This window comes from Solea solea, chromosome 1 (assembly GCF_958295425.1).
Source record: "Solea solea chromosome 1, fSolSol10.1, whole genome shotgun sequence".
NCBI classification, from domain to species: domain Eukaryota; kingdom Metazoa; phylum Chordata; class Actinopteri; order Pleuronectiformes; family Soleidae; genus Solea; species Solea solea.
In genome coordinates, this window is record NC_081134.1 from 32,141,440 (window position 1) to 32,149,712 (window position 8,273).

Sequence of the window (8,273 nt, forward strand, 5' to 3'; positions counted from 1 at the left end):
AGATAAGGTCCTCTTTGAGGTCTCTCTTTCTCAGACACACACAGCTGGTAAATGTGGGTAAAAGGATCAGGTTTGGTAAGAGAGCCACTGCTGATTTTCCTAGTTTCTTTTTTTAGTTTGAGCCAAACTGGATCAAACCTCTTTATATCGAAATAATTCCTTTACTCGTCCACAAGTCGCTGAAAAATTCACTTGCTGACCGTTCATGCGAGTTTCAGTGTTAGGGACATTAGTCCGACCTGAGTCCACAGCCTTCCTCGCGTAGAGCGTAATATAACATTCAAAACTTAAGATTACATTTTGTTAAGTTTACATCAGTATGGAAAGAACTATAGAGGAGATGTCAACCTGAATCTGAATCATGCCCCTATTTTAGTCATTCAAAAGTAATTTCACTCAAGCACTCAATTTCAAGCATTTTAAAATGTTGACTGAAGCAGGGAAACAAATTTGTCGAGTTTGGCGCCTGGACTCGACTGATCTCAGCTGATGACTCAGTGAATATATTACACCCTCTCTATCTGTGTCTACAGGTGGACGCTGTGGTGCTGGTGGAGCTGGAGAGCAGGCAGTGACGCTGGAAGGAACCAGGAGTCGAATGGAATGACAGAGAGAGAGAGAGATGGATGGAAGTCTTGCAGTTTAAACACACCGATGTTTGTCTGGTGAGTGACACGTGTCATGTGCACGCAGTGCGGCTCGAGTCGGCTGGTTTCACTACATTTAAAGCAGAGGTCTCTCCACTTGATATAAAGTTATAAATTATTGTTATTTTACGTCATAAATATATATATATATACATATGTCCTTCCATGTCAAAACAAACCCCCTTTTCACTCATTATGAATTATTTGGAAAACCCTCATTATTACATTATTATATAATAATATATTATTATTTTTGCAATGTCCCGCACACCTACAGTAAGTGTGTACTCTAATACAGAGTATTAAAAATAGTAAAAAAAGAGAAAAAGTTGTAATATTACGAGTAATACATAATTTTTCCACTTTTTTTACCCCCCAGTGTGGCCCTAATACTGGCCCCTCTTCTGACCAGTCCAGATGCTCATTGCCCCCCAAGTTATTTGAGTTTAAGACCCTTGATTGAAAGTGTTATTTTGAAATAAATAATGTGGGATTTGCCACTTTCATGTAAGAAGTGAAGTTCAGAAGGTCACGGAATGAAAAACAAAAAGGAATGTGTTGTTCGGGCAGAGACAACTTACTCCTTTCTTTCATGTCAAATTGTATCATCTGATTGAACTTAACCCTGAACCATCTCCAAATACTTACATACACCAGTGGTCCCAAACTTGTGGCTCTTCGATTGGAACTTATGTGGCCCGTCATTCACCTTTGTTTTGAAATCATGTAAATTACCGTCACAAATGTCGTTGTTGAGATATTGTGATGGAATATTGTGATATAATTTTAAGCTCATATCATCCATTATGTTTATTATTGTCTATTATGTTTTTCTATAATGTTAATTTAATGACTAGCACCTAGTTAAATCCCAGCACAAAACAAAAACATCCACTAACTCCCAGTCTACACATCAAATATAACTATCTTTGTCAAAAAACGCTTTGCTAGTGTTCAGTTCAGTTTGAGAAAGAACAATGAGGCGAGAATGATGGTGACAGTTTGATCCCTGCTCTTCCAGTGACGTACTTGAAGCCTTGCAAGTTTCCAGGAGCTCAAATAGACGAGAACCAACTTGATTAATTCTTTCTAAAACTATTTGCTGAGCAAATACTGTATAATCTCTTTTGTTTCAACGGGCAAGTTTCCTCGTGTTTTGAATTCAGCCCGTGTGAAGGTGGTGATACACAAAAAAATGACTGTCCCATCTCCAAACTACCTTGCTGAAAAAAGACACTCAAATGTCTGGACTGTGCTCAAATATTCATTAATTTTTTTCGTCTGTGTCTGTTTGCATTTTGATCAAATCACAGCAACATTTCAGTGGTGGCATCGGTTAGAAGTGGAATGATGTTTGCCGTAGATAATAAGAGACACTGTGCTCCTCTTTATGTGGATCTGTCAAAAAGTTTTGACACAGATGTTTGTTCTCTACACTGGTGTTGGCCTCTTGAGAATTTGCTGGTCTGAAAGACGCCAGTGTGTGAAGTTGAGGTTTTTACCGGTGATAACGGGTCAAGTTTGGGTCCCAGCCTTTCAGTAGCATTTAATAAAGACATGATCTCTTCTCTGAGTGGTTATAAAACCCATCTTTATGCCGATGATATGATTATATATTGTACAGATAAAAGTGCAGAGCAGACCATGGACAACCCAGTTATCTTTTTTCTTTTTAGTTTTGGAATGGGCTCGGTGTTCCCATGCCTCCTCCTCCTCTTAGACTTCTCTCATTGAGCTCATGAAGGCTTCTCATGGCTGATCAATAAGGCTTTAATATGGCCTTGATCCAAACACGAGGCTTTGTGAGTATTATGTTTTTTTTTTGTTTTTTTTTTTTAAAGAATACATTAATGTAAGCAAGGACACAAAAGTAGAGAATCTCTAACACAGTTAGTGGTTTGAATTACATACATGCACATAGTGATAATATTGCACTTTTCACTTGATTTGAATCTTTTCACTCTGCTTTTGTATTATTATTACATTGTATGGCTTCTACATGCTTGTCATCCTCGTCTTTAAATACCTGCACGCTGGTGGCCACAATGATCGTGACTCACAAGGAGGAAAAAGAAAAAAAAGAAGGTTCATTCATGCAAAAACAAGCTTGAGGGGGCTTGAAACTTCTTCTTCTCTTCTTCTTCTTCTTCTTCTTCTGTGAGAAATTGACCTGTTGGCATCAGAGACGAGGTGAGAGCGCTAGAGGAGCAGATATAGAAATGGAGCAAAATAATCTCATCAGCACCATGCGGGCATAAATCAGACATGACGAGCTGTTGACAGTTTGCATGTGTATTTATAGTTTGTTTATTGTTACATGCATTTCTTTGGCTTGAAGATTTTCTGTCTCCCGAAAGCAAAACATGCCTTTTATATTTTAAAACAGTAATGCGTGACTTTTACATATAAAGAAATGTCTTCAAACCAGTGTCAAAATTAATTGACACAATGCTGCTGATGAAGCTCCACACTCCAGTGTTTAGATCTCATGTCGCCCGGTGACATTCCTGATTTATTCATAGTTGCCTCCGCCCACTACTGCGCTGCCACTGTATACAAATTGCTCCCTCGGTCAAGTCTTGATAGTTTTGCTTGACAGAACCAGGGAAATTGATGCATGGCAGGTCTAACGCGTGACGCAGAGGCTGTCGGGAGGCTTATAAATATTCCCTGAACATACAGTGAACCTACAGATCCATCACTGTGGTAAATATCATGGCAAACATCTTCACGTGACACGATTTTCTCAGAAAGAAATCAATAAAAAGGGACTGTGTGTGTGTCCACGCTGACACTAAGCTGCTCATGCAAAAACAAACAATACACATGACTGAGCCATTAGCTGACCGGCTTAGGCACTTTTGTAGATTACATTCTTGACTTCCTGTTTCCACAGCGAGAGGGAAATGAGTGAGTTTAGTCTGCTGACAGTTGAGGTCAGAGGTTTTTTTTTTTATTGATCTGCTATCAGAGACACCATTTGGCCCTGTGCAATGTCTCACAACAACAACCTGCTGCTCCCCAAACTACCGCCTGCACCACATGGTAGCGCTCACTCCACAAGAAGAAACATGGAAGATGCAATGAATCATCTGGGTTTTTTTCCTGGGTAAAGCAGCATCAACAAGGGTGTTCCAGACACAGTCGCTTTGTTGCATCACTTGTATTCATTTCAAACCTTTTAAACCACAACAAAAGAGGGCAAAGGGTAATGCTGTGTTCGGACGTCTGGCTGTGGCAGGTGTTATCGAGTCGCCGGGTCACAGTGGGTGTTGATGTTTGCAGGTACGCGGGAAACATTCGTGATCCAGTTGGAGGCGCACGCTCCGTGTGACGTGAGTGAAATAGCTGCTACACGGAACCTGGCCAGAGTCCTAGAACCAGCACGGCATAGAGAGTCCTTGAGTTATCATTCCAAACACATTACCAGTGTGTGTGTGCATGTGTGTGATTATGCACAAGATCATGTAAGCAAGTGCATGATGTACCATATGTGTTAATGTTCGTGTGTGTGTGCTGTGCTGGCTCCATGCTGAAAGAGTTGGGTAGCACCTGGTCTCATGGCAACTTACAGAGGTCGTCCCTCAGTTTGGTATTCAGCGGCGCTGTGGGGGTTTATCGCACTGACATCATCCGGTACACTCTGTACTCCGCTCAGCCTGAAGTCTCCGAGACTAACTTTGTGAGATTAATGATGAAATGACAAGTAAGTGATTGACAAAAAAAATAGTTTTTAATCTCTTTTTTTATGTGGACTCATTTGGATTTATAGCAGCAAACTAGCTGAACTTTCCTGCTCCCTGGCTGACGAAGAAGAAGAATATTAGACATACTTTTTTGACATTAAATATGTACAACAGCAGCCTTTGAAAGTGTTACAGCAATTGAAATTTTTTTTACAAAATACAGAAATATCCTGCTTTTCTACTACATGGTGCCGGCACGACTCAGCATGTTTTTTCAAACATAAGAATCAAGCCGAACTGTAGATCCGTTCAAAAGACTTAAAAATCCTGAAAACATGCGTTAATCTCCAACATTTAGCAAAGGAAATGTATAAAATCTTATCATTTAACAGAGGAGCCTGGTGTAGTTAGCGACAGCACTGCTGAAAGCATGCGACAGTATGTTTACTTTGTTGTAAATGGTTCTTTTTATGTCAATTATCCAGTCTTAAAGCTCTTTATATTTTGCATTCATACAGCACATTCATACACAGCACATCTATTGAAGATGCAGTGACGGTAGCTCAGCGTTCGAGTGAGTCGTCTTTCAACTGCAAGTTTGTGGGAGGTCAAATCGCGGCTCTGCTTATCAACATGCCAATGTGTCCTTGGGCAAGACATTTAAAAAGAACACGCGTTTGCTCCTGACGGCTGTGCGTGTGAATAAGTATGAAAGGTGTGTGATAGGAAATGAGCTGTATGGGTGTACGGCAAAAAAACTATTAGTGGAAAGCAGCTTTGAGTTTAAAAGAGCTTTATGTAAATACAGACCATTTATCTGTCAGACGTCATTCACACCCATTGTGGTTGAGTGTCTTGTCCAGGGACACAACTGCATCCAGACCGGAGCAGGAAATAGCACCCCCAACCTCCTGTCCCAGTCTTTAAATGCTAAGTGAATGTTCCCAGTTTTCAGACAAGTTTCGTGTTACGCGCGCGGTGCATGTGTGCGGAAGTTTACCAGGGCCTTTAGGCTCCTGGTAGTGGGTGGAGCCAGTCTAGCTCCAGCCTGACCTTACCGTACCATTTTTACTCTGGTACCCCCAGGGAAAGATTCCAAAAAATTTAATGGTTGCGTTATTTTGGTACTATTCAAAACAAACAAACAAACAAAAAAAACCCCGAAAACACCTTACTGTACCAAACCAAACCGCTCCAGTCGATGTTCTGTGCCTTAACTTGAGCACGTAATAACCAGACAAGGAGATGTTAATGAAGTGGTATTAATAAGTTTAAATTTGTACCATCACAGATCCTCCCAGTCTCTCACCTCATATCGTATTAAACCTTCAATTTACTGTCGTCTTCTTCTACAGCCCGTGGAAATTTTCTCATATAATCAGAACACACACACACACACACACACACACACACACACTGAAAAAGAGAGAAACATCAACTTTTGCCTAACCTGTGCAGCCTAATGTGTCACTGAGCCCCTCGGGTAGATCCTGAGAAATCCTCTTTGAAGCCTCGGTTGCAGTTCCAGTAATGAGGGGGCTGAGCGCCGGGGCCCTTACGTGAAGGGCATCCAGGGCCTTTATTGATCCCCTGTTAATTAGTCCATAGGTGCACATTGGTGCATAATTAGCCTGATGCTGAGCTTAATGAATGCAGACAGCTATTTATTCCTCTGGGAAATAGTTTGGTGCAGGAAGGAGGTAGAATCAGATGTTATTTTGAGAAAAAGTGTGCGTATCCCCAGATATGATGTTCACAGTTAGCAGCCGAGTGTAAGGGTTTATCATGTAATGCAGGTGTAGCACCCTTACGGTGTGTAATAATCTTTAATGATGAGAATTGATCAGCTGGTGTGAAAATGTACTCATAAAAAGAAAGAGCAGTGCCTTGCTTTTTTAAAGACATGATGGCTTTTAGGCGCTAAGTGCTTCTTAGCCGATAGTGATTGATGGTGATGGACCATGAGAATTTAAAATATAAATAAATAAAAGAGATGTATTATTTCAAAATATTTCTTATGAGTGACAAATTGGCCTATATTGAGTGACTGGAAACAACGGAATTGCTGTCACTCCACCTTTGTGAGCTGCAAGTCATGCATGACTCGTGTTTTAACAGGGATTCAAAAACTCATTTGTAGCAAGTGGTTAAAGCTGTAGTAGGCAAGATCACTAAAGGTAGTTTATGGCTGAGTTTCATCTGCAGGACATTAAGGACATTGTCGGAGAGACATTCCGTCCATGTGGAGAGAGCACTTTAGGGAACCTGAAACGGTATTTTTTTTAAATCTCAAAACGCCGGCCTCGTGTTTCCGTGTAAGACAGAGAATAAGCTACTTTAGATATCACTAGAATACGTCCTGTTTTTAGAGATTTCACACACGGGGGTGAAAAAAGTGTTGAATCTGTCTCCGTTTCTGTTATTATATCTGTAATGTGCACATAGGTGCATAGGTACCACAACGTTTTGAGTCCTTTCAGGGAGTTCCGTGTGGACAGAGATATTTGCAATTTCCATCTGGATGTGGCCAAAAGCACCAGTGTGTGAAAATGAGTGACATCTAATGGTGAGACTATAGATTGGTTTACTGTCCAGCTGCCTTTTAGACTCGTTCCTTTGGTTGTTGGTTTCTTTGCAGTGTGGGCAGAGGCATTTCCGTTAATGGAGGACCTGTATACAGAGTTGTTCTCTGTCTCTTTCTCGGTCTGTCTCTGTGATTGGTCAGTCTCCTGTCACTGGCCAAATTTCAACAACTGCATGCTTACTGAGTTAGCGAACACTTGATTCACGTCATGATACAAGGTTAATATGACGTTATTGATCAATAGTGTTAATCACCATCCTGCCCGCTGTACCTTAAATGCTGAGTGGATGATGCTGGATGAAGCTGGTGATTTCAGGCCAGAGGTCAAGTTTAGAGATGATGTTTTTACGCTTCCTCTTAAAACTCAAGATGTTTGAAATTACTTTAGAATTAGGATTAGTCATTTTTGCACACACACCAATAAATGATAGTAAATTTGAACTCTTTATCCTTATTACACACTAGTGAACACACACAAGCCAGACGCAGGTGTGACCTTCCAGTTGTCTGATGTTTTTCCTCTTTGTATCTCTAATTTTGGACTTACTTGACAATCCATTCTTCGTACTCTTGTGCGTCTCGATCCGCAGTAGGCGATGCCTTTGTGTGATTTTATTCGGCGCAGACATTCACACCGTGAACGAGCTGATATTCCAGTGAGCGCCATCATTCAGCAAGAGCAACTCCTCCCGGATCAGTCAATGTTGTTGAATGAGTCAGAGACGCGATGCTCATTAACAAAAGGGCAGAAGTCACCGTGCTCGCCGCATCCTTAGGGCCACTGTCACTTAACGCTAACAGAGTGCCAGTGTGTCACAGGAATGCTAAACATCACTGTATGATCAGAGTCGCGTCGGAGCGGAAAATCAGGGGAGGATGAATGAACAGAGCTTCTTCTGTGCGACTCCTGTCAGCTACGCTGCTCTCTGATCCCAAAATGTTGTCTGATCACTGTTGTGATTAAATGTCGGTCACGCACCACGCGACCCGTTGGCCTGACGTGATGCAACAGCCGTTAATTGCAAGTTACACTCGCCCCAACTGTCCTTTCTCATGTCATGACAGACGCCTGCACAGCATCGGGGTCCCAGGAGACGCTGCCGAGCTATTAATAATATGGATCACATACATCTATGCAGGGGCCCTCAAGCATCAGTGTGCTGACTTTGATATGCAAATGGGTCCGTGCTCTCACTCCCCTCCATACCCTGGAGTTTTGAGAAAGTCAAACAATTAAGTATTTAAAAACTCCCTGCTTTCTAAAGCCTCTATTTTTTACGCAAAAATATGCTACTACAGCAAAAACAATTAAATTGAAAGTAACACCATTCCACTGTCGGCTCTATTTTTGCCTCT